Source organism: Pezoporus wallicus, unplaced genomic scaffold, assembly GCF_028554395.1.
Source record: "Pezoporus wallicus isolate ANWC-B61680 ecotype Strahan unplaced genomic scaffold, APGP_CSIRO_Pwel_v1 contig_447, whole genome shotgun sequence".
NCBI classification, from domain to species: domain Eukaryota; kingdom Metazoa; phylum Chordata; class Aves; order Psittaciformes; family Psittacidae; genus Pezoporus; species Pezoporus wallicus.
Window position 1 is genome coordinate 1,535,013 of NW_026636385.1, and position 25,459 is coordinate 1,560,471.

At 42.3% G+C, this 25,459-nt stretch overlaps 1 protein-coding gene across 3 annotated transcripts in view; it reads left to right on the forward strand.

Annotated features, from left to right (window-relative positions):
• Positions 1-2,936: 2,936 nt before the first annotated feature.
• CHST8 (carbohydrate sulfotransferase 8) overlaps positions 2,937-25,459 on the forward strand; it is a 176,234-nt gene continuing 153,711 nt past the window's right edge. The window contains exon 1 of one of the 3 annotated variants that reach the window (XM_057400180.1): positions 2,937-3,338. The gene's annotated coding sequence lies outside the window, so the exon portion shown is untranslated. Of the gene's footprint in view, positions 3,339-3,559; positions 3,614-25,459 lie in introns of those variants that run through there. The other 2 variants (XM_057400182.1, XM_057400181.1) reach the window with 2 other exon arrangements.

Here is a 25,459-nt window from a genome sequence, read left to right on the forward strand (position 1 = left end):
TGTCTGTTTGAGCACCTCAAATAGCTCAGAATCATTCATAAAGAATGGGCAAGAGAGACTGTGTCCCATCAATATTTCAAGCTTGGCTATCAAATCAAGAGAAATTCATGAGTTCTGCTCCAGCTCAACATTTGCAGGTTTGATACTATTGTTTGACAGTTTAGGGGGGTTTCCCACTTCATTCTCATTGTCTTTAATATTTTATATGTTCTCCCAGTTGATGCTATTGTAATATTTATTAATTTTCTTTCCTCTTTCTTTTTTTCTTACTTGGCTGCACTAACCAGTTTCCTCTTTTCTCTTTCAGCAGGGAGAAATTCACACTCATTTGCTATTTGTGGGGTGATGACACAGTGTGAAGAAGCAGTAATGATGACTGACTGATAGAAGACACCATATGTTCTCTTCATTTTTCTCTGTGATATTTTCTGAGATGAATAGAGACTCAATATAAGATGAACTTTCCTATAATACTTAATAATAAAAAGATTTTTTTTTCTTTTAACATAATTGTCAGAATGGGGGAAATAATCTTTTTTAAAAACATTCAGATAGTATTACTATAAGTACCAGGCTCTAAATCACCAAGATAAATAATTTTCAGTCTTTTCCACCAGAAATATGCTACATGTGTCTAAGCACCAAATCCAAATTTATAATTAATTTCCCCCCCCAAGTGTTTTCCAGCCTTTCACAATGTATTTTGTAAATTGCATTTACTTATGAGAAAACAAAGGTAAACAATTCCTTTGCATTTTAAAAGAAGTAAGATTATAAATAGGATTCTGACAATTTGTAACAAATGATAACCACAAATCCTGATTATAAGCACAGTGCTAGTATCACTAGATCACAACGAAAATAGTAGATTCTATGCTGGGATGTTTCCTTACACCCTGAGTGGACGAGTCTGTCCAACTAATGCAAAAGATCCCCTTCAGTAAGTATTACATTCGCTTTAATATGTTTTAATCTCAGAATAATAAGAAATCTCATTTCAAATGAACACCTGTATGAAAATCTTTTACTGTTACAGCATAGATACTTACCAGGTATATTTTCTTATATATAATTATTAATTTTTTTCCATTCTGTCCTTTTATTTCATTCTACTATCTCAAAACCAAGGCTTTTTGATTGTTGCTCCTCCTCCTAACTTCATAATAGCCACTAACTAGCACCAGCCTACAGCCAGAGACATACATATAACTGCTCAATTTATTAGGCAGTCAGCAGCAGAAACAAAGAAGTAAACAAAAGGGATTCACGTTGCCTTCTGTTCCATTGGAGACAGAGTGGGGAAAAGATAAAAATCAATCCTCTCAAATACAAAAATAACCCCCAGAAATCCTTGTTTTGAATACTTTATTTATCAAATTTCCAAGAATGCTTTGCAAGTGATAGAGACAAAAATTGAAGAAAAACGTAACGGTGAGTCCTGCCAGGGCTCTTCTTTGGGTTTTGCTTTCAAGGTCATTCATTTAAAGCAATTTTCATAACCCAACCAGAATAAAGGATACAGAGCCAGCTCTGCTCACTCTATTCACAAAAGAGAGCACCATGCATGTAGCAGGTGCAAGTTTCCTTATGTCACACGAACAGAAGCCAGCCCTCGGAGGACAGTATTATCCTTGGTCACCTGCCATAGCAACAGACATCTAGGAATGTTTGACATTTATAATCTGTAACTCGATGCACTTTCCCCAGTTAGACTATTTATTTGTGCTGTTAAAGCATATGCACCCTGCATCAGAAAGAATATGACAGAAGATGCTCAAGTCAATCGATGATTGCAGTTTTCACGTAAGGAGCATGTGTTATTCTTCCACTGAACTTCAAGTGGCATGAATGCATCTCCCCCTGGAAAGCTGTATTGTGTGCACTTTTCTTTCCTATGACAACAGAATTACATAAAGTCTGATCTCAAATCTCTCAACCAAACATTCCATTCATCAGCAAAGACCTGGCTTACTTAAAGACTACAGAATTGGGTCCCTAATCAATACTTTAATAAATAACACCTACTTAGTGGGAACAATTGATTGCTAGAGAGCAGACTGAGTATAATGTATTTCTGTTAATCTAGTCAAAGGATAAATGTCACAGTTTATTTATAAGACACACCTGGAACTATTCAGAGGCTTGTATGTAGGATCCATCTTGACATGCATTTAGCACTGTATGTGCACAACATCCTGTTAAGGACAGGGACATCAGTGTAATACACTGGCTTTTTCTGCTGGCGATTCCTGATGCTAAAGCTCAGCTCCACGACCCCTGGCACAAAGGGCAGCCTCTGGGACCCGCTGCTCCAGGAGCTGAGGAGGGGGCGCAGAGCACTCTGGGAGATGTGGGAGGCTATGGGAATACTATTTCATTTCATCTAACTCTAGTGTTTCTTGATTTCATCCGGTAGCCACTTCATTACACTAAGCAACAACAAGGTGTGCCGGAGAGGCCATTCTGAGAATTACAGGTTTTACTGCCTTTACTCTTACTAGACTGCTCATTGTGCTATGGGAGAAAAGCCCCTCGGTATTTTAGAGTGGAAAATAGCCAACAGAGAGTGCAAGAGGTACCTTCTGTGCAGTTAATCCACAGTCCACATCCCAGCTCTAGCCAAAGAACCTCAGTCTCCACCATGGCCTGACCACAGCATGCAATTTATTGCTCGGGAGCATCATCACTTCAATTCTCTTCCAAGTCCTAATTCCATTTCTCCGTATGGGGTTTGTGTTCACAACAACCTTCTTTTTTGGGAGTAAGTGTGGGCCACCGATCTTCCCAACTAGACTCAAAATACGCATATTTCCCACGGTATTGTTAAACTGCAGACCGGAGGACATGCCCAGAAGGATGCTTGTACCCACACCGGGGATAGGGGACGTGTCTCCCTGCCCCTTTCCTCCCAGGAAACGCCCGCTCAAGGACGCAGAAGCTTTCCCGGCGCCTTGCCGGGACCTTTCCTCCTTTCCCCGCAACTTCGCGTTCGGGGATCGCAATATTTGGGTCAGAGACGCCCAGGCACCCGCTCCTGATGCGGCTTCCCGGCAAGGAGCCGTCTGCGCGCCTGTGCGCACACACAGGCTCCACTCGCAGCCCCGCGCTCCGCACGGCGGTAATTTGCCCTTCAGACAATGCATAATTCAGCAGCCTTCAAGGCGGCCGGAGCCGCCGAAACGTGTCAAACTTGAGAGGCGAGCGGCATCCCGGAAAGGCGGCGGCACCGGCACCGCCCGCGCTGTCCCCGGGCCGCGGCGAGGGACGATGTGCCGAGGGCGCAGCAGCACCGGGCCGCGCTGCGCTCGCCGCCGGAGGCCTCCGCACCGCTCCCGGAGGTGCGCAGCCGGGCGCGGCGGGTGGGGACCGCGCTGAGCCGAGCGGAGCGGGGCCGGGGCGAGGCTGTGGAGGGGGGGGCGGGAGGCGGGGAGGGGGGCGGCGGCCTCCCGTCTCCGGGCGGGCTGTCCCGCTTCGCTCTCTCCTCCCCGCCGAGGATCTTCGGCTCGGAGCCGTGGCTGCGTCGCGCAGAGCGGCGGCAGGCAGGCAGGCAGGCAGGCGCGGCGCGGCGCGGAGGATGCGCTGAGTGCGGGAAGACAGCACGGCCGCGGTACAGGTCAGTGGCGAGTTTCCCGTCCCCGGGCAGGGCTGTGCCGCCCCGGCACCCCCGTTCCCCCGCATCCCCCGGCTGCTCCCCAACTTTTCCCCGCTCCACTTCGGGAAAGTGCCCAAACTTGCGGCGGGGCATCCCTTGTCCCGCGTTCTCCCCTGACCCCGGCGGCGCGACACCCTCACCTCGGGGCTGCCCTCCCAGCCCGCAGCGTCGGAGAGAGCGGGCGGCGCCGCAATTAACAGCGCCGGTAATTGCTGGGGTTGCGGGGCAGGTGCCGCACCCGGGGCTGGGCTCGGTGCGGGCTGCCTCAGGGCTGTGGCTCGTCCTCCCTCCCTGGTCCGATTCCCTCGCTCGGGCACGGGGCTCCGAGAGGCGCCTCACAGGGAGCCCAACTTCAGGTGAGGGATGGAGCCGGGGATACGGGGCTGGCTTGAGTGCCTGGAAGGAAAAGAATGGGATCCAAAGCAAACTAGTTAGTGAATGCCGGCATCTCCCTAGGCTGGAAATCCAGATGACCCGAGTTCTATCTGTGCGCAAGCAGGGGCGGGTGTTAAGGCACTTTCTTATTACGGGAGTTGATCTCCAGTAATGGGGAAACGGGGTTTGTTTTAGGTGCTGTTGTACCACATTCCCTTATAAGTGCACCGCTCAGCAAGTCACTCGTTCCCCTGCCCAGTGACACTGACAACTCAGACCTTGCAAAATGCCACCTTACCCTTAAGAGGATACGCATTCAAAACACGGCAACCATACAGCAAAGAATAATTTTGCATAAGTGTGTTAGTACTAGTATGATACCGCTGGGCAACCAGACAGCCCAGGCACCACGCTGGCATCTGGGGTTCCCGGAGTTGGCTGGGAACAAGGTGATGCCCCGTTGTAGCTGTGTGGTTGTTTTTTTTCAAGCCTTTTGGGGGGTTAGGAAAGCCCCTTATTGTAACTGTGTTCTAACGTTGCTTTCTGGCTGCAGCTGACTTGTGTCGTGGGCAGATTAACACGCTTAAAAAACCCAGAGATGCTCACTTTTTTATGTTACCCTGCTTACCCTGAAATGCTCATATTTTATTGCAAGATTTAAAAGTTGCAGCTCTTCAGAGAATAGGCTGTATATACAGTACCAGTGAGGGGGGGTAAATGGTAAACCCAGATGGCCTGAGAAGTGAAAACACAGTCGCTAAATCCATTTTGTTTATTAAAGATGGTCACCCTCTGATGAGAAAGCTACCCCCAGCTTATCCCGGGAAGATTTCCTTTTGTTAGATGCCTCGTGTCTCATCAATTCCTTTCGTGTCCTCGGGATTTTCTCTTTTCCAGGAGCAGGCCACAGCAGCTCTCTGTGTTGGGGATAACCGTTAAGCTCTTCTTTTGAATTCATGAGCTTCCAAATTAAACTTTTGCTGACACCTGCTACCTACCCTGGTTTAGCAGAATGACAGCGTCACCCAGGCTCTGCCACCAAGTGAAGTAAATCACAAAGAGGTGCAAAGTGCCCTGGTTAGGTCACACAGTGATTTGGGGGAGCTCTGGGAAACCAGGGCTACTGGAAATCTAATCAAAGCCTGCTTCTAATGGAGCAAACTTTCCAACAGCAACCACAAGCAGGAATTAAATCCACAGAGAAGACAGCAGCGGAGATTAATCATCATCATCATCAATTAGCTGATGGAATCAAACAGAACCAAATGAGGGTAAACAAAAATCTGGCTCCCCCTCAGATCTAGCCCCACCTTTATTTGTCCAGTGTCAAGGATCCCTCTGCTTTCCAGTGCCAAAAAATTTAGCAGGTGTCATAACATAAGGTCAAGACTTAATTATTTATATGGAGACATCAATCATCATGTGGGGATGATTTATTTATAAATCACCAGAGCTGTAAAATGAGACAGTGAATTCTGATTTTCTCCTGCGCATTGTGAAAGGGGACCAGGAAGGTCCAAGCTGTGGCTGAGTGACCTTTGGAGCCTGCAGAAGTTTCTGCTTGGCCCCACATGGAGGAGGGTTTTCTGTGCTCTTTAAATCATGTAACCAAAATGTCACTAGGGAAATCTTATGCATATTTGCTACATCTCAGTAATGAACATTTACTGATTATGGATTATCTGGAGAATTTGGCTTTTTAAACATTATTCAAATTTTTATGTTTATGTAAGCTAATAAGACTAAGGAGATTCAGTAAGTACTCTTTGCCTTATGGTATTTGAAAAGTATGTCCGTTGGGCTTAGCTCAGCATCTTCCAGAATTGCTTTTAAAATACTAAAATAGAATTTTTCTGCCTAAAAAAAAAAAAAAAACCACCACCCTATCTGTGCTCAATATAATGCTCCTTCCTCACAATTAATGCCAAAAATCAATTTTCTAACATGCTTTTTATGTTTCTGCTGATCACAAACAGAATGGCACAGTAAAAGCTTTTACTGCCGTCTGATTAGTCCACAGTTGTGGTAAGTGAATAGCTTGGGCTAGTCTGACTGCAAGGTTCCCGAGCTGAATGCAGTGGATACAGAGAAAAGCATGGGGTGCAAAGCACCAGGAATGATCCTGCTCTGAGTCATTCAAGGAAATCTTTATCAACCATATGAGCAGAAGCGGGATCAGACCCATAGGTTTTCTGATAGCTGGACAAAGTGACGAATATGTGCTTGGGATGTTCCTGAATCTCCTTCTCCTCCAGGTTTCTGAGGAAAGGTTAATGACAGCCAGAGTTTCTCAGAGATTTGTCATTTATTTATCTGTTAATAGAAATGGTGCTGCTGATCTTATTTACATGATTGAATTTCAGATAGGGAGGTGATGATTAAGTTAGACTGAGTCAACCTTGTCAACCAGATAAGGTCCTTTCTAACCCTAATTTTCCATAATACTGTGATCTCAAGTTCCCTCCCAACCCAAACCATTCCGTGAAAATGGTGTTTTTTTTTTTAAAAAAAAAAACAAAACAACAACCAAAAAACCCCCAAAAAACTTAGAATATAGGAAGAGAGAGATGGAAAGGGAAGCTACAGTGAAGATGAGTACAGCTAGGATGGAAGGTTTCCTTTGATCTCCTCTCATTATCTCAATAAAACTCTGTGTAGCACAAACCCATAAGCTTTACCATTCAAAAGGACTCTTCGAAGCATGAGGAGTATCCAGGGCAGCTCGTGATCCTTCTGAACTTCATGGCAGGACTCCATCTTGGCAAGAGCAAGTCAATAAGCAATCCTGCACATCCATTATACTGTTCCCAGGGATCTTAAAAGATGACCATTTATCACTGTATTTCAGTGATAGAAATACTAAAATAATATCTCACTGGGTTTGCAAAACCGTGCAGATTATGGGTGAAAGGATGGATGAGCTGACATCTTCAAGAAACAATTAAGACATTAAGAGTGGGGGAAAATATTTTTAGACATCAACCAATCAGTGAGAAGATTGGAATTTAGAACAGGATTCAGTTATGAAATGTTCCTCAAGCACCCGCTGGATCTTACCCAGAGCATATGAAAAATGAAAGATTAATAGTATTTCTCGTAGGCAAGACCAGTCAGCTGCTTGTGTATTTTTATGGTATACTGGGTACATTTATAGCAGTTAGTAATGCCAGCAAACGTTCAATATGAAGAGTAACAGATGTATCATGAAACAAGGCACTGGCAAGGCAGGTGGGAAACGATTTCCAAAATATTGCAGCAACCAGGCTGCAAGGAATGTAGTAAGATGGTAAACATAATATAATAGACCTAAGCAGCTTTAACCAAAGCCAGGGTTAAAGCCTCACGTTGAGTCCCACTGATGCAAGACTGAGCCTGACTCTCACGTTACACAGAGGAGGAAAGCCAGGACTTGCTGCATGCAAACCCCAGCAAAAGTGTCTTCCACACCACACCATCCCCGGTGCTTCAAAAGGCGAAAAGTGACAATGAAATCACCGTTGAGCGCAAACAGGAGAAAGGAGAGGAATGAAATTGCATTGGCTCAACAGCAAGAAACAAATCACAGACTTCCTTCATCAGACAGACGATGCCTAACTAGGGCACAAAGTGAACCACGAAGGAAGGTGCCAGATTTCACAAACTAGTCATGGCAAAAAACGGTGAATTTCACAGCTTGAAGTGAATTCATGTTATAGGATGAAACAGCATAAAGTGATTAAGAGTTCTGACTGATAGAAGTAATAAGCATGTGAGCCTTAGTCATCACACAGCAGCTGACATTTCTCCCTGGCTTCAGCTGAGCCATAGGAGCAACACCTTCAGCTGTCTGTTTCTGATGTTGAGTGAGGGCTAGTGGGGGACATCCACAAATAAGGTATTTCCAAGAGTTTTCTGTCTCCAGGGGGCACAAGTACAGTAGTCCAACGGGAGTTGGAGCCACTGTTCTGAAGGCACAGTCTCCCGGTGCCACAACTGAAATCTGGAGCTGTGGCCTCAGCGGTAGAAAGCATGCTTCGAGAAGAGGTCAGGAGACAGCATGGCCCTGTATTTACAGCATCACCCCGCTGGTGGAAGAGCAAAGTGGGAGGACAGCTGAGAGAGGTTGGAACAAGGGGGTAACTTGCAGCACACTCCCTGCCATGCTGGGGACAACCTTCCAGGTCTGACAATGCCACTCCTGGAACCGTTAGGTGCTGGCATGTGCCACCTCATGGTAAACACGCCACAGCATGCATCCCTAGTAGTAAGCAACCATTAAACAGCCCATTCATTGGCTTTCTTCTGAAAGCCACCCAATTTCCATTCTTTTGGGGATAAAAACCAAAGTCACAAGCCTCTCCCACAGGTGCTGTTACCCGACCTTTTCTGGCAAAACATTTCAATAGTTGTTACATTGTATTTTCAAGGAAAACTCTTAATAGGTACTGGAACACCACCCTAACTTTTGTATTCCTACTTAGACAAGGATAAAAATTCTGGAGAAATATGTCACCATTATATCTTAATTCTTTTGTTTCAATGCACGCCCTTCTATCATAGTTCTTGAAAATCAGAGAGCAAAATGGAAGCAAAGTGAGCTAATACCAACCAGGATGAGGCCACCCCAGAGGATTCCTCCTCTGGCAGCATAAGCCTCCTTCTAACTCACCCAGTTCAAGGCACACCATGGGGCAGGCTCTGCCAGGCCCCGGCATCATGCCCCAGAGCAGAATGGCTCTGCAGGCTGCCAGGAAGGTTAACAAACCCTAGCACTGGCAGACGGAGCCGAAACTGCAGCAGAGTCATGAACCCTTCAGAGAGCAGAGCGTGCCAGCTTCCCTCTGTTTATTGAGGGTGTTCCAGCATAGTCGGGTCCACTGAGCGCAGCTGTATTAACATCACACAGGGAGAAGGGAAGCTGAGCAACTTGCCAGGACTGAAGCCATAGAGGAATGTAATGGGGCAGTGCCAGTTCCTTCAAATCCCACCTGGAAGTTATTAGCCATGCGCTGGAGGCAGTGGAGCACCTGCATCCCAGAATATCGAATGTGCATCACTTGCACAGAGCCCAGCTGAACCCTGGCTGGGCACTGTGTGGCCATAGCTCCAATATTCCTGACTCAGAGCAGGACAGGATTTTAAATTGTGCACCAAAGAAACACTCTAAGGATAGGAAAATAACGTTTGAAAAGATTCCTAAAGCATTTCTGAAGGAATGCTTTTGGACTCCTGGTAGGGAACTAGACTTTAAAAAGGCAGGATGGAGGGAGAGGCCCTCTTCTCCCAAACTGATTTCAAAACTTGGCAGATTTAAGAAACCTTTCAGTAACATTTTGCGGATCAATGCTAATTTGATGCATCGGAGCTCAGCACGGTGCCAATTCACTGTCAAACTGATATTAACTAGGCATGTTTATAGCTCAAGGTCCATTAAATATGCAGATGTGACAATTATTGCACCTCCCTTATAATACTTCATTTGATATGTGTATCACAGCATCCATAAATGGTCTTTCAGTCTTCATCAGAAAGATGCCTGTCTCACTCAGAGGAGTGAGCCCTTGCTGCGGAGGAGGGCTGAGGCTGTGCCTGTGATGAAGACAGAAGGCAGGCAATGGGGCTGACTACTGCCTGCAGTGCTGCCAAGAGCAGTACGACCACGATAAAATCTCCTAGGGCCTGATCTGCCAACCCCTATTCATACAGTAACCAACCCCATGGAAGTCAGTTAATGTAAGTAAATGAGTAATTACTCACGCTGGGAAAGGTGGCAGGATCAGTTACATAAACTTTCAGAGTGGTTTTTGAACTCGAATGCCTGCAATCTTACATCCACTTATAGCTAGGAGCTAAATAAAAGTTGCTTTGTTTTTTAACAGTTGCTCATATGAACCAAAGCCCCAGGAGATCCTGGGTTTAAAACCTGGGTCCCTTTAATATCTGCACAGAAACAGTTTAAGAAATGTTGGTTTCTTATTCTATAAAGTGTGACCCTCAAATGCAAAAATGATTCCCTTCTGAGTTGTGAGAATCAAAGCAGTAGTTAGCTGGTGACATGTATTACTTAGATGATTGACTTTATGCACCTACGTTTGAATATTTGATTTAATATGCCTTCATTTTTACATCCTGGCATAGGGATACTACTTAGCTCAAAGAAGAACAATTAATTTTTCTGTTGCTTTTAAGTTCTTTAAAGGAAGGTTATATAAATAATTATTTAATATACTTTAACAGCGTTTTTTGGTGTGGTTCTTTTTTTTTGCATGAGCTGCTTGATCTGCTTAAAGCACATAAATCAGTATGAGCCGAATTAGAAAAATAAGTTCAGAAATCTGAAGGGTGCATCAGAAGTTAGACTAGTGCATAAGAAGGGATTAAAACTACATTGCTCTTTCATTTCAAAACAACACAGATTGTTTTGTGGACCTTTGGACATCTCATTTCTTAGGAATCACAAAATCCATTTGTGAAAAGATCTATGAAATAAAGGAATAAATTGTAAAAGTGGTATCCAGGTCAATAACACATGAATTTGCAGGCACATACATGGGAGATGCCGTGAATCTCCTCTTTGTGTTACCGTTCAGAAGAGCAGTTATTTTCTTCATTTTTACAGATGCCAAAGGCTCAGAGAAAGGAGTACTTACAGAATGCTGCCCTTCTTTTCTTGCAGCAGAAATGTATTTGCCTGCTTTCTCACGTAAGAGAAGAGACAATGCTGTCCTATTCGGCACTGACTGAAACCTGCTCATCTGGAGGTTATCACAGCATCAGGTGTAAACCAGAACATGACCAACTATTATTTCATCCTTGCATCTCCTGCTCCAGAGCTTACACATTTCCACACCACCAGTTCTAGGGAAAGTTGCCTCCCTGCCATTTCTATGATGTCTTACAAATACTTAGATGCTTTTTCCCAGCTTTCTGCAAAAGTGTATCACACATCCAAAAATCAACTCTCCAACTACAGAAACTGATTTATTATTTTTCTGGCTTTACAGCTATACAGATCACAGTGTTAAGTGTTTCTTGCTACTAGTACCTTCCCTCATTGCAAACCCCCTTGACAGTGTTTCAGAGAATCAGTTACAACTTACTATCAAAATGGTTCACATCTACTTAGTTATGCCTGGATGATCCATCTGGGGAAGCTGCTGTCCAATGAATTACTACTCTTGTCTGCGTTCACACAGCCATCCCCAAACTCCCCAGCATCTCTTCTCTGCTTTCTATCACCTAACTTAGTGCCAAGATGGAAGGGTGGCAGCTGTCTCAGCACTTAATGCCAGTATTCTTCCTTTGCAGGCAAGGGGAAGGGATTTGCTTTCAAGCTGCCCCTTTTCCCACTGAGACAGACAATGACATTATCTCACATCTTTAAATATGGGTCTTGAAGTTAATGGAGTGACAAGAAGATGCAGAGGTTTCATGTTTATGATACAGAAAATTTACATGGATTATTTATTTCTTCCCCCCCCCGATATTTAAAATCTAAAGAAACTTTTTCATTCTTAAAATAGTTGCATGTAAAATATGGGAACCACTGCCCAAGGAGCCTATAACTCACATAAAGCTCTTTGAATTCTGCATCTTACACAGAAGGTCTACAGCACTGATGGCAATCTGTACATAATATCTACACATAATAAATAATCACACTTACCTGCACTGTATTGTTCTAACTACATTGCTGTTAACATCTCTTGCACTGCTTTCAGTTCAAAATACTAAAATCAGCTTGTTGTTTAACCTATAGTTTACACTGGGAGAAGCCTGAGCTTAGATTAGTGTCAGGAGTTTATCTGAGGTCTCTGTTATAATATCAGCATGTCACTAGCACAGGAATTCATCTGGTTTTCATAAATATCTGATAGGGCTCTATCACCATCCTCATCATCATTTTAGGCTGGTTGGAAGAGGATCTCCCCACGATTGCAACCCCTTTCCGAGTTGTCATGGAAAGCCAGTTGGTGGGTGATATTTCAATCAGAGTGTTCTTATAACAAATTCCATTCAAATTCTATCTGAAAGGGAGTTAAGGTTTCATCCTGCTGCTTAGAGAATGATATGCTAAATGCAGCTTCCCATGGGCTTGGCTGCAGTCCAGCGCTTTGTAATTTATAGTTCTCCTTCCCAATTCTGGCTGTGACCTTGGGACCTAACAGTGAAGTTCCCCCAGCCGATGGCATCATTGTAAAGACGGGAGTCTTCACCCACTTCCCACCTGGCACAAGGCAGGAGCATGGCAGCAGATCACCAGCACTCCCACAGAAAGGCAGGTGGGAGCAGGGAGCCGAGGGGAGTGCTCATTTTCTCGCTTTTACTAATAGGAGCAAATCATGGAACATTGTTCTTAAATGACAGAAATTATTAGCCAACTTCAAAGCATGAAATGCATTTACAGAAGAGGTCTAAATTATGTTCGCCAAAGGCATTTTCTGTAGAGACAGCCACAAAAAAAGCTCTAATTGGAGATCTCCAAACAGCTGTTGTGCCCAATGTATTTATATTGGAAAATAACTTGAAAGATTATGTTAACATGCAATTAAAAAAAAAGTTTAACATTATTACTGATCTTACTGATAGCATCCTGAGAAACATTGATACTATTTTACTGAGAAATATGTGTGTCCATGGCCAGAGGAGCTGACAACCCAGATTGTAACACATGCCATTTTTAACAGAAAAATTGTGTAATTGAGATAAGTTATTGCCCCTTGAAGATTACATTCATTATAGATTGTAAGAGAGATATGTCTTTAGAATAGTGTAGTTCCCTTCAGTTAAATAGCTATTCAGAAAGATGATCATTTAAGCCTATGTATGTAGCTGTAGATTGTTTTAACAGTTATTGAAGGAGGGCAACTTGGAGGAAGGTGAGTAGACCCACACAGCTCTTCTGTTCCTTTATCCTTTCCAGGTTTTTCCAAGGACATACCTTCTGGAAATACTTGTTTGCAGGTACCTATCTGAATACCTCAGGATAGGGAATACTACTAAAATAAAAAAGGGTGACATTTAAAAACCATGATTTTAAAAGTCTTTTAGATTTTTTATTTCACCAGTAATTGTCAGGTATTTTCAGCACAGCAAATGTTACAGATATAACTTTAAAACCAAAGGAAAGCAAAACTTTTCACTGTTTCTGGTCTTCAAGGTAGTCCTTGTGATAGTTTTAGTGATTGGCATTTTCCGTAAACAAGCCTTTTCTGTAACCCAGTCAAAACCCTGAATTTATACAGATCAACCTTGAAATGCTTCTTCTATGATCTGTGTTGTAGACATCAGAGAATCATTACATTAATTAGTTTTTTTGTAAATAAGAAACCAACAAAGACAAGAAACTCCCTCTGCAAGATGGTGTCACTAAGATACCACTGGCAAAACATCCTTCAGCTCTCTGGATCGGTCTAAAATGTGGTGACCCTCAACTGGAGAACTTCAGCACAGATTCATTAGGCTTTTCTGCTTAACTACAACACAAGTCAAATTAAACCATTAAAATGGTACAAAATTGTTTCAGATACAGTGTTGGTACTCCAGTGCTTCTTCTGGCCTGGCATTAAAGATGCAGCAGGTTCACATTTAGCATCTCGTTTGCTTTTGCACTATGTGCTGCAGCTCTTGTTTTCCCTCAGTTGCACAGGCACTGGAGGCAGCTGCAGAGCAGTCCTGCAATGATGTCCCATGGGCACTACATTGCAAAGAGAGCACTGGAGAGAGGCGTCTCCTGCAAAAACACATGTATTTACTGGCAAGTTAGGAGCAGTGCCCACAAGTGAGCTTTATGGAAAGGACCTTAGATGGCAGCAGCACTGTGTGTGCAGGTACCTTCGCTGTGGTTCCTTGAAGGCAAGGGCGACCAGCAGTGTTTGTGGAAGGTTTCTGTGGAAGAAGTTTTTTTTGTGCTGTTCACTGAGTATTTATTCTGGCAGTAGCTCTGTAACTGTGCTGTAAACCTCCCTGGGTTCTGGTTGCTGTGTACCCAGGAGTTTGACTAGATGCCAACCAACAGCAAGCTCTGTGATAATTGTATATCATGTCGCAGTGGGAGCCCTATGCCTGTGGGTAGCAACAGTCTTTATGCTTCCCACCACACTTCTCCGAGTAACTGAGCCCCACTTCCAGAGTGTCCTCTGGACTGTGAACTCGCTGTCATTTATAATTAGCACACCTCATAAAATGTGCTGGGCATGTGTTAGAAACACCTTTCCCTCCCATGTTAGAGAATTAATATCAGCTTGTCTCAGACCTGGCTGACCCCATTCCCTTTCATTTCAAGGGCAAAGTAAAGTAGTGGGGAGGGCTTGTGCAGTGGGGACCCACCACTAGACTCACAGGGTCCTGCTCGCTCATTTCCTCCAGGAGAAGCTTTCTCTTCAAAAGTTGTCTGTCAGCCCTGGTAATCCTCCCATTCTTTCAATGCAGACTAGAGTTGGCTTTTGACGCGCTCTGAACAGAGGCAGAGGTTTCCTCCAACTTTCAGTGTTGCAGAGAGTTTTTGATACGAACACCAGTATTATTCATGCAAACCTCCAGCTCCTCATCCTTAAATGACTTTGAGATTTTCTTCTATAATCCGTCATATCAGCAGCCCTCTTGGCTGGACTTGCCTTAGTAACACCTGCTTCTTCTTCCTGCAGTTCTCCTGACACCTCTGTCAGCAGGATGGAAAGCCAAACTTAGTAAGAGCGGATGACACGGAATTCATCCACATTTGGATGGGAAAGAGGGGTGCATGATGGATAAAGGAAATAGTTAAGAGAGAGCAACAAAGGAAGCAGCTGAGCTAGTTCAAAAAACCAATTCTGCCTTGTAGTTCCACGTAGTGCTCTATGACATTACCCAGAACGTAGCCTGTGAGACCAAGAAGTACTCTTTCAATCTGATCTGGCTCTTGTGTGTCTGATTAAAGTCTCTCTCTCTTTTCCAGTGATATGCCACCTCACTGGTTGCATAAACCTGGCAGTTATGCTCCACTGGGCTCCTTCCCTGTTCAGCTATTAAACTGCCCTGTCACTTTCTTCTGCCAGGGCTTCTTTCCACCCCCCTAATATCTCACCTAAACTTTTTCTTTCTTAGCTTCAGGCCATTGCTCCCTGGCCTACAATTTTCTGAGACTGTGAATAATTCCCTCCTTTCATTTCTATTGTTACATTGAAGGTATTTATAGACGGTGATCATGTTTCCCCTGAGCCACCTCTTTCAGTGGACTATGAATTTAGCTCTCTCAGCCTCTTCACAGGTTATGTTCTCTAATCCACCTATCATTGCTCTCCTTTGTTTTAATCTTCTTCTTTTGAAGGTTGGTTACTAGAAATACACAGCATCATGGTTTTACATGGCCGTTATTTATATTGATTTACATGCAGTTCCCCCAGTTAGTTGTATTTTCTTACCCAGTGGAGCTATTTTTGTTTATATTGGTTTACTTTACGAAATTCTCTCTCTCCTCTCCAGATTTAATTTTGCAAATGAAAATATACCAAATAACTCTCCATTTTGCTGCCAAGGTATCAACAGAAGGCAGTAAGGCTGAAGAAGGCAACTGACCGTGAAGACTCTTAAGATCAATTCTTGTTTGCTGCAAGCACCTTTGCCAGAGTTAGGTGCAGCCTGCTGTGCAGGGGAGCTGCTCATGCAGCCTCTTTCCAGCTTGCTGCTTTTTCTAAAGTTTATAACTAATCTACAGATGACAAATCTAAAAAGCAAAAAGCCTCAGGAAAAGGCTGATTCATGTCATAGAAAAGGAGACCATGACTGGGAGTGAAACCTTTATATGGGGAAAGAATCACATCCTCCTCAGAAGGTTCAGATGAAGGGAGAAGGTTGAACCTAATTTTTTAAAATTAGGCCATACTAAGATTTCTAACAAAGTCAAAGTACTGGAAGATGGAAAAAAACTTCCCACACCGTAGCATGTATTGCTCTGTGGATATGCCCAGGATTAGATTGCTGGGCACCTCACAATCACTCTGATGCCTGTGCAGAACCTGACACTAATGATGCCCCTTGTAAGAAAGAATAATCGATCAAACTAACCAGCTTCTTCCTTACACTTCCCCATCACTTTGTACCAGTCCTTTGGATTTACTTAATTCTTTATTGCCTGAAACAACTGTCCCTCTTTGTACTGGATTTGCAATTACAGTCTCGGTTCTGAAAAATTCTGAAGAAAAAAAATACTTGTAGTAATAATATTGTGTTTAAAATAAATATTTCTTATTTCTACATGGGTTTATTGAAATAAAACAAATCCTCCAATAACTAACAGTAGCAGTGTGTATGAGGACTGCAGGCATAAATGATGTGACAAACTTTCTAAAATATCTTCTATCTTCATACTGGATAAATATTTATTCTTAGCAATACTGCCAATTTTTCTAGCACTTTACCTCACTCTGTTTCAGCAGAGCCATAACAGGCTTCATGCCACAATACAATGTGGACAACTAACGTATGCAAGGCTTGTTCCTGTGAAAGGAATTAAACACTCTCAGTTTTTCTGTTCAGTGGTTGAAACAAAATTAGTGGGGGAAGGAATCGCTTTAGGTATATCCAAAAGACAAGTGACTGTTTTGTTTTTATCACAGAAATCTTCAAAATTTAAAATAATCAATACAAAGATTTTTCTTTTCTTAGAAGTATCAAAATGAAACATTTGGTTGGTTTTGTTTTTTTGTTTATAGTAATTGTTTAGTCAGTTGCTACTCTCATTTAACAAAAAAGAAACCTAAGCAAGCTTTAGCAAGAATGCAAGAAGTTATAATCTGCCTTTCAGAGAGTCAGTGTTTATAATGGACAGCAAAACACACTCTGGAAATCAGCTGCTGCTTCTGTCTTTTGGGTAATTGTTAAACTCAAAATGTTTGAAATATGCATTGTAAGATGACTTTAATTTTCCCAAAGACATTGACAGCTCCTGGATGATACCACACCAAACTTTTCTTTCTTTTTCCTTTTAATAACCACTGATCCACACAAATTTGTTAATTCCTAAATAGGAGTTCATCACTCACATTGCTTGTGATACCTCTGTCAAGGGCTGAGCGTGGTGCAGAGGATTTCCAGCTATGCAAGTTTGCCATGTAATCCCACGATATATTTGATATGATTTGGATTCTAATTTTTTGTGGCTGTTCTAAATACAACAGTGTACCAAAATAACACATCTTTCCTCCCTGTGCACTGACAGCATTCAGAAAGGAAAGGTAAAATCCTGTGATGAAACATAAGCAAAATAAATTTGGAAAGCAGTATTTGCTGTCTGTCTCCAAGAACAAGAACCTCTTCTCCATCTCCACCCTCTCTGGGCAAAAATGTCACCTAGTTCTGAATTTATTTAAATATTAACCAGCCCACTTCTTCATGCAATAGGAATACGAAGGTCTTTGTCACCCTTCAGCAGGTGACAGGGATGGCTTAGCTTGGGCAAGACAAAGCAGAAGCACAGACTGGGACCCCAATGCAAGCCCTGCACTGAAACCCAGGGAGCAGGCTGTGCCCTTTGCTTATTGAGCAGAAGGAGCTGCCTTGTGGAAGGCAGGGAGTGCAGGAGGCCAGGAAGGGTCCGGGGAGCACATGGTCTGTGGTAAGACACCAATCCATTAATGGGTTTTGCTTCTTCTGACCTGCTGTCGCTGAACATTACTCTCAGCATAGCCAGTCCTGTATCCCCTCCCAGACACCGCGCTGACTGCAAAATATACAAAATAAAATCAGGCAAAGACAGCATATCGTGCAACTGCTAAAGGCAAGAAAAGAGGGATCTGGGCTGTCCAGAGGCTCTAGTGAGGCCACAGACACAAGGCAAAGGGAGAAAAGTGTGCAGGAGGAGGGTGTACTGAGACTTAAATGCAAGAGTGAGGAGCCAGGTTAGCTTAAAGGACACCCATCATACATGTTCCATGCGATTCCTGGAGAATTGGAGGCTGACTGGCCATGAAAATCTCCTTTCAAGGACAGGAAAACAGTTTACAACAATTCTCAGTGGTTTGATGAGTTTCCCAAAGCCTGGACCTTGGATCAGTCAAAGCATAGCAAAGCCTTTCTCTTCCCTCTCATTACCCTAGGTGCTGTCGAGAGTCACGAATGTTATGAAAGCAAACACCTGCTGGAAATTAACTCATAAACTGTGGTATGGGAGCATACATGAAGCCCTGAAAAACCACTACTGACATTACAAATTCGTGTCTTAGAGGGTCTATGCCAAGAGGCAACTGTGGCTTCCAGCTGTTTGTACAGAACCTTCTGGGACAAAATCTTCTTTACAACTTTAGGAAGAAAAAGAGATCAGCATTTTAGTGTGACTTCTTTCCTGAGTCCTATAGGGAAAAGAGGTGGGGAAGAAAAGGACTCCTAGTCCATTCCCAGAGAATCCTCTAGATTAGGGGAGGAGAGTCCTTCAGCATCCCCACAGAGACCACTACTGCATTTATTCCTTTTCCAGTGACTCCCAACAATCTTCACAGGTTACCACCCCCTTAGGACAGTACTGTTTGCAGACTCATAATGCTCAGTTTTCTCGTTCCTTCCCTCAGCATCTCTTCTGAGCTGTTATTTCTGGGCAGGAAGAAGGTTTACAGTTCTTTCCCCCTTTTCATCCTGTAAACTGTACCCTGATCTCATTCTCTGCTGCTATGCAAAAAAAAAAAAACAGGCACCTGAGCATGGTTTATCTTAGTAATATTCCATTTCTCTGTCAGACTTTAAGGTCACGTGGTAATTTTGGGCGAGGTATTGTCTGCAAAGACAACAAATGCAAGAACAATATTTCTCCCAGCAAAGGATAAACTGGATGACCCAAGTGATTTTCTCGGTCACTACTATCTATGTTCCTATTATGGAATAAACTACTGGACAAGGAGAAGGATTTAATGCTTTGAATATATTGAAAGATACTACCAAAAAGCTCAACTTAGTTCATCTCCACACTGCCTTATAAGGGGCACTATGTGGCCAGCAAAATAGCAGCATTTCTCTTCTCTGCAGAGGTGACCTGTAGAGCATAGCATATCTCCCAGAAGGGTATCAGGATTGCAAAGATGCTTGGCTTGGATGGCTCGGTATTGAGTATCTGTCTGAACAGAAGAGGTAAATTTTTGGCTTTTCTTTCCTAATTTTTAGTCTTTCTGAGGTATATTTCAGTCTGGAATGAATTTTTAGGACTTCTGTACTGTCTATACAGCTCTAGAAATGCTAAAGCAGGGAAAAGAAAGTTCAGAAGAAATGAAAAAGAGGTTACAGCATTTCCCATCCCCAAAGCCTGAGGACTACCTCATGCCTGAAGCATACTCATACATGTTCATTACCCACCTCAGGACAGGAAGAAAGTTGAGCTCCCGATGCCAGCAGAAAATTCCTTAATCGAACAGTCTATTATTAATATCCTATTCATTATAGGGCAGAGGTCTTACAGGTCAGTCTGGTGTATTACTTTTCAAACAAGAATACCATTGTCCAGCTCTTACCAAGAGCAAGCTACAAGCCCTCAGCCTTGGATACTTGCTTTTCTAGGCAACTGAACTAAAAAACCTTTCTGAGTGGGTTTTACAAAGGCAACCAAAGATAATTAAGTTTATGAATATGAAGGTGACTCGTGGATGTTTATACTGCCAAGACTGAGAAATGTTTTTAAGGGGAAAAAGACGTCCAGATTCTACAGCATCCTATTTTTTTTTTGTGAAGCATAACTCCAAAACTCCATAGTATCAGAGAGTGAACAGCTTTATTCTGCTGTTAGTCGCTCAGTTCTATTAAGAAATTCTGGAATATTACTTCCCTTTTTTCTGCCTCTTCTCCCTCCCCACCCCCACCCCCGCTTTTGTTAACCAACTAGAGAAATACTTCACTCAAAAATCCATTGTAGTCAGTGAGTGTCACTAGCTGACACTGGATAACACTGTCATTATGATTTAGGGTTTCACTGATTGTGCTTTATTATTTTTGTATTTTGTAGAAGGCTTTAACTCTCATTTTATGTGTTCATCAAGTTGTTTAAAGTGAAGGGGCTCTCAGTCTCCATTGCCATACTAAAAGGAAATAGAGGAGCTTGCTGTTATTACCATGCAAGCTAGACAGTCTGAACGGTGTCTTTTAGCCAGACGTAAATCCACAATTATAAGTCACCATGGAAGGGGAATGGCAATTGCTGCATTTTGATGTATTGCCACAATACTTTTCATATAAATATAGTGACCAGAATAAGGAAATTAGATTTAATTTGTATGCCTTTATGCAGTAAAGATATTTCTTCAAAGCATCATTTTGTGCTAGAAGTCAAAAGAGTATCTCTGAATAAGAACTGCTCACAGAAGAAAGAAGAGATAGTGCCAGGGTTATGCACAGCAGAGGGATAAAAAAAATCTGCTGCGTGGCATAACTATGTAGGGCTGTATAATTTCTTCAGATTGGGATGTACAGCATGTGTAGTTGTGTTCATGTAATGCACAAAAAGTTTGCCCTGCTTCACATAGAAGGGCTATCCTGGGAGCTACAGGGCAATCAGTCTTAGTTTCTACTTTTCCATAGACTTCTGTGGTATTTTCTGCAAGTCATTTCATTGCACCTAAGTTTCTTCATCTGTAAAATAAATCTTTCAAATACAATTGGATCAGCTTCATACAGCAAATTACATCTGATGCTGAATCATGTCTTTTATCTCTCTCTCTGCTTATTTTTATTGTGAGGTCCTCAGGGCAAAGACTATCACTTGAAGTCTCATATATAATAAAAGTCTCTTTAGCAACACAGATCCCATTCTCAGGGACTGGAAGCTTACTGCAGTAAAAATAAACAAATGTGTTCACCCACTGGAATTAAAATAAAGCCACCAAACCAAAGAAAATCTATACTTACGACCCTTTCTCATAAATATACTGGCCCCAAAACCAGATATACTGTTTAGGTACATCCCAGGACAGATGTAAAACACTGGCTACACTTCAGCCTTTGGCCAATTGGAAGTGTTAAGAAAAGCTTTCCTGCCACAGCAGAGCCACTTAGGGATAAAATAACAAAGACCAAGGGCTAGGAAACAGGGTACTAAATAGTTCAGTGGCCTTAACAAGGGACTGGAAAGGAATGTTGAAAACTGAATTTTCAGTTGTAGGAACAGGTTGGCTAGTCCAAACGTACCTAAACTGGAGAAAAAACTAAAGAGGGATTTTTGTGGTGATAGAGTTGCACGGGAGAGTATCTGGAAAAGAATCAACAACACAAACAGGTCTGACTGTTCCTAGAGCCAGGGCTACAAGCCAGGTTTTGTGGCATGGCCACACAGCATGGAAAGACTCATTAAGAGTGCTTTCTTAGAAAACTGAAGCTAAAATCTTGTTCTTACTGAAAATGTCATCTGATACAGGTACAGAATAGAGATGCAAAATGAATAGAAATTTGAAAGGGATTTGGTCTGCTGAGCAGTTTCAGAGCATGTTCACCATACTTCACCTGGTTAAAAATAAGAATGGCAAAGACAGATGTATTTTCTTTTTTAATGCCTAGATTTGATAGCTTTGAGTATTAATTACAAATAGAGGAGATAATAGGGTCATTAGGCCACAGAAACACTCTTGAAAACTGTGGGAGGAGGTGCTGAATTGTTGAAGTCAGTCCCTTCCACGTAAGCATGAGCTTTTTGCTCAGACAAAACTTAGTGTCTCCCACCAGATTCTGGTTGCAAATCCTGAGCCAAGGGTTGTGCCCTAATCGTAGGTTTGTGATACATAGCTCGTTACTTTTCATACATATTAAACTCATTCTGTTCAAAGAAGAGGTGTCTGGGGTCAGCAAATGCCTCATGATGCTCATTCCTTTTAATGACGTTAACACCTTATGTGGCAGTCATTGCGGTTTTGCTTGCTGTGCCTACATTTTAAAGAACGTTATTTTTTTTCCAGAAAAACATTTCAGTTCTTGCAATTAGTGCTTATTTTTGTAAATTAAGAAATGAAATGTGCCAAATTGTTCTCCTCTTTTTTCTCTCTTTGAGGGTTATTTGCAATGTAGCTTATGTTACTGTCTGTGTATCTACTGTGTGCTTTACAGGAAAATGAAATCATTACACAAAACACAAATTACTAGACCTCTTTCATAATCGCAAACTCTTAATTGTCATGTAAGCACTAAGATCACTGTAATACATGCAGTAAAATGTCTCTGACTAATTTTTTTCTCCCAGGTTTAAAGGTCAATGAGAATATTTTTCTTTAATTTGACAGGCACACAAGAAATAATGCAAGACTCATTTATGGTCAGGTAATGCACAAAGAAATCTATAAATCAAGCTAAGGGGAATATTAGATCATGCTCATATCTGAACCCATCTGGCTTAGTTCACAAAAGAATCAATAAGAGGCAGAGAGCTCAGTACTACTTGTGATTTATACTCTTGCATCTAAGGGGAGAAACATTTGCAATTTTTAAGTCGCTTCATCTGAAACGAAAGGATATGAAAAAGAAGCTACAGATGGCTATTACAACATATGCATTAGGTAAGTAATCTGATGACGGATTATAGCTGCTGGAGGAAGGGATGGTTCTAGTGGTTCATTCCACTTAATGACTCAGCATATTGTTTTAGTATTTGGATCTTCCTCCCCCAAAGTGTATTGATACATAGCTGTCGAGAAATACAATTAGCTGGGTTTCCGTGTGGTTGATTTTCGTAAATGAATTGCAATTGATAGTTCTCAGGCACAGTACAGCTTATTGCAATATACATAACACCTAGCTTTTCTTCACCGTCTTCTTCCAAATACTACTTTCACCAATCAACCCCGCACCAAAAACATATCATGGACAACTATTAATCCTACCCCACACCATATTATGCACGTAAGCTTCTGATCTTTTTGTTAACATCCAGGATTTACATGAAAGCTTTCTACCTATATAGTACATCTCTCAACTAAATAAAATCTCCAGCTGGCCTTAAGTTTAGTCTCCCTAAGAGGCAGGATGAAAAGTGTCAGACTGTGTTGCAGTATGCTGCATGAATGCACAGGGGTGGGAGGCAGAGGAGGAGCGAGAGATTTTGCAAAGCAATTAGAGTATGAAAAACAGATATTGCAGTGATGGGTGCCTTAATAGTATCAGGGAAACTGGGCAAGTAAAACATCCATTTCAGCTACAACGATTTGTTTTACATACAGTGCTAATATCCTTCATACAAATACTGACTGCAGCTTAATTCAAATCTAGAAAGACATTTAGACTAAAGGGAGAGCCTGACATATTTTTCTCCCAGCTAATGTGTACAAGTAGAATCAATAATTTTCCCAGTATATGTTGATAAATTATTACATCAGACATTATTGATCCAGCCAAAGAAGAAGGAGGTCAAAATAATGGAAATCAGATGATTGTGATTAAAAATGCTTGGGATATTCAGTTGGAAAAGGCTGATAACTAAAACGGTCTATGGGCTTTACGCTTATTGATTTAATAAATAGAATAAGCCTTGCTGATCCAAAACAAGGTTACTTGTATAGGTATTTCAGGGAGTCTATATGTTTTCTGTATGTGTTAGAATTACATTTTAGCTCAGCACACTGAAAGCATTCATTTTAAACATCTGTTCCTTTCAGCCACAATTTTCTACTGCATTTTGCTGCTGAGAACCCTTAGACTTCATTCTGGTTGTAGGCTTAGTACTCTTTCAAGTACTTATTTACAAGGCTTTCATATGTTTTTGTTATTATTAATAATGAATATGTTCATTAGTTTACACATGCTTTATAAACACTGGGCAGGATCCAGAAGCCTCCCATGTGAGTGGTGATGTGCTGAAGCTATGCTATTGATTCTTCCTTGCGTATATCCTAGCAGAGAATAATACATCAATGTTCCACCTTTCAACCCAAAAGATCCAAAATGTTTTCCAAACCAACGAGGACAGTGTGCCTGCTAGCAAAGATTTCATCATCCACCCCTGGAAGGCACCACCTTTAAGGCACTGTATGGCAATGGTCTGGTAATGCAAAGCATTCAGAGGCTGCACAGGCAGAGAACAGAGAATGCCATTATCACTCACCACACACAGCAGAGAAAAAAGTAGATGCAATTTATGTGATGGGTCACAGCCAGCATACAAAATCCACAACCTTCTCGCTCCTTGTCTTCATACCAATGGAGTCTCTTGTATTTTGGGAGTCCTACTTGTCTCTTTTTTTTTCTTCCCTTATTAGCTTTACAATCCAGGCTCTATTGCCCTACTGGGGGCTCAGTTTCCCTGTTGCAATCTCAGCCACCTACTTTCACACTTTTGTGGTTAACATGGCCTCCAGGTGCCTCTTTCCCATAGCACTCCTGCACCTTACATCCTCCAGCCAGCAATCCCCTATTTGCCCTTCCCACCTCCTCTGGGGTTGGATGACCTTTTTGCAGTACCACTCACCAACACCAGACACAGGGGTTTTGCTCTCAGTGCTGCTGTCTCTACCTTATGGCCTCCGGAAGTGAAGAATAGAGACTAGCGACAAAAGAGCTGCAACACAGACAAAACAACTTCACCCCACACCTTGCAAGGACTTAGAATGCTTTTGGTTAGGGCCGTACCTACCAGCTGGGGCTCGTAAAGGTGGAGTGGACCAGAGTCTGTTTCACCTGTTCCCTCACAAGTGCCATTTTCCCTGATACCTATAGAGGCAGGCTGGAGTGCTGCCTCTGGGAAGGGTAATTTAGCTGAGTGTATAATGCAAGTATTATTAAAATAGCCCTGAATTACAAAAGAGAAGCAGAGCTCCACTACATCTCTGGGAAGGGTGGGGGGTGGTCATGTCTCATCAGTTTCAAAAGTTCTTTTAAAATACAGTACCACAGGAAATGTGTATGTGCAGATGTGGCTCATTGAAAGTCAAAAATTCTCGTTCCATTTTCTTTCCACACTTGGGATTTTTCCAAAGTTTCTCTTGAGCATGAGAAACCAAGAATACTTTCCATAAGGTCTTCAGAAATTCCTTACTTTAGTTCTGGTGTAATGAATACCAAATGACTGTTGATTTGACAGTAGTTACAAAGCCTGGGCCACATGGGACAGCAGTACAGTGTGAAAAATGAAAACATCCATATGTACTTCTCATTTGCTGCAAGTAGAAGGTGATCCTGAAAATGAATTCTATATTTCTTCCCAATCATCTTTCATCATGGCCAATGCCTAAAAAGCTGTGTGTTATCCCTTGCCAGGAGCACATCTAGCAGTCACAACGGCTGCTAGGCTTTACATTGCCAGGGTGACAAAAGTCATCATCTGGGTAGAAAATGATACAAGCTCCAGAGCACATGACTGGATCTGTCATACCTGTTCTGCATTATTTAAAGGTGTGATAGCTGAGCACAAGTTATATTGGCTAACTCAGTAGAGAAGCATCATAACCTTGATACTGGGTTATAGTTATGAATCTCCCTTAGACAGTACAATGCAAATGTTTCTTTCGGATAAGACCTACTATA